At 30.9% G+C, this 2,376-nt stretch overlaps 1 pseudogene; it reads right to left on the reverse strand.

The window, feature by feature from the left end:
* Nucleotides 1–942: 942 nt before the first annotated feature.
* LOC132223204 (U2 spliceosomal RNA) lies at nt 943–1,111 on the reverse strand (annotated as a pseudogene).
* Between the last annotated feature and the right edge of the window lie 1,265 nt (nt 1,112–2,376).

A 2,376-nucleotide genomic window follows, 5' to 3' on the forward strand; every position in this document is an offset into this window, starting at 1 on the left:
GCTGCACTAAGTGTATGGATTGTAAAATATATTCTTCCCTCCTTTTTGTTTTCCTTTTATACTTATTTCCTTCCATCTCTTCCTTCCTCCCATCTTCTTTCCACAAATATTGTCAAGTAGCATTATATATATAATACCCTCTAGAAATTACTTAATTTTCTATTACTTTTTGAGAGTTTATGGAATGCCTAGTGCATTTCTTCTCTTTTCTACCTGTCTCTTCACTTTCCTAGCCAGATGCCTCCCACACAACCCCGAAGGGCATTCACTTATAAACCTCCTGTACACTAATGTTTGTCCCAGGTTATACTGTCTACAGAATTTTACCTGCTATGCAAAATTTAGGTACACAACTTATATACCCTCTGCTATATTTTTATTATATGTTATGCTTGTCTAGGCTAGTCTATCTATCCTATTTTATCCTATCCTATCCTATCCTATCCTATCCTATCCTATCCTATCCTATCCTATCCTATCCTATGCATCATTTTATCCTATCTATCCTATCCTATTCTGTCATCTTATCCTAACTTATTCCATTCTATCCCATTGTCTTTTAAAGAGACAATAAAAAAATTGGGGAGTACATGTCAAGATCAATTCATTAAACACAATGAACCATAATTTGAAACAAAGATTGCTTTTTGCATGCTTGCTCCAAAAATAAAGCACATCCTTCTAACTGCAGTTATAATGACTTTTAACAGGCAGTATTTTTCTTTATAAGTATATTAATTATAGTCCTCTAGACCATGCAAATTGTTATTTGGGTTATTAAATTTTGCCAAAATATCATTACAATTCCTAGAAATGCCTATAAAAGTGCATGTTAATAATGTAACTGATTACTCACCAGATTTAAATAAATAAAAAATTCATAAAATAGCAAATATAAACTTAAGATTCTGATTTAAAATATTTGACATGTCTCATTCTGAGTTAGGGTAGTCAAGAAAGTTTGATTCAAGAAATTAATTACTAAGCAAAAAAAGTAAACACATATATTCTACTCTAAGTCAGAATTTGCAAGGCAGCCCACAACACATTTGCAAATGATAGCAGGTCTTTGATACTACACTTGATCTTAGCCAAAAGGCCGAGAAGCGATGGGTCTTTGATACTAATTTTCACTATAGTTTCCTGTCTTTTCTTGACCTGCTACACTTTTAAAATAAGCCATATACATAAAATTCTATAAACCTGGTGTCAAACCATGTTAAATCATATTTTTCCTATTATCACTTGTATCAGCCACAAAACATCTTTCTTTTTTACTATGAGATTTAGAGTAAAAATTAATAAAAAACAAAATTCTTGCTTTGATATGGTTGTCTGTTGGTTTTTAAAAATTAAATATATTTGTTGGGTTCTTCAAGTCTTCACTTTATACATTATAATAATAAGACTGGCAAGCATAGTTCAAAATGAACTTAATGTAAAAAAAAACTTTTTAAGAAAACCTTGTGAAAGTATTAGACACATTTACTGGGTTGATTGTAGTTAAATTATAAATAAAGATATGAACATTGATTTTAAGAATATTTTTAAATTGATGTGTTGGCGTTCCTTATTGAAATATTTCAGGAAGTATGTGCATTTTAGACACATATCTTCTTTCCAAATTGAGAGCCTAGTGTATTCAAGACACATTATTAGGACTTACAAGAATGCAAGAATGGGTTAAAGTTAGACCCATTCTGGGTCCACAAAATTGGAGATAAAAACGGGATAAAAATATAATTATCAGCATAAGTTTGTCACTATTAATAATGAGAGCACTTTCATAACAGAGATGTATTTCTGATTTAAGAAATAACATGAAACCATATATTAAATATTTCCTAAGAGAAAATAGATCACTACATACCTATTATAATGGCAAAAATCCTAAACACTTACAACACCAAATGCCAGTGAGCATGTGGAGCAATAGGAACTCTCTCACTCATTGCTGGTGGGAATGCAAATTAGTACAGTTACTTGAGAAGACATTTTGGCAATTTCTTAGAAAACTAAAGATATTTGTACCATATAATTCAGCAACTATGTTCCATAATATATACTCGAATAAACTGAAAACTACATCTACACAAAAACCTGCAAACCAGATGTTTATAGCAGTTATATTTACAATTAAAAAATGGAATCAACCAAGATGTCCATCATGATGTGAATGATTAAACTGTAGTATACTCAGACAATAAAATATTATTTGTCACTTAAACAAAATATGCTAAGTCATGAAAAGATATGGACAAATCTTTAATGCATATTACTAAGGGAGAAAAGCCAACCTGAAAGGCCTACATACTCCATGACTCCAATTATACATCATTCTGTAAGAGACAAAACTGTGGAGACAGTCAGTGGTGG

Source organism: Myotis daubentonii, chromosome 1 (assembly GCF_963259705.1).
Source record: "Myotis daubentonii chromosome 1, mMyoDau2.1, whole genome shotgun sequence".
NCBI classification, from domain to species: domain Eukaryota; kingdom Metazoa; phylum Chordata; class Mammalia; order Chiroptera; family Vespertilionidae; genus Myotis; species Myotis daubentonii.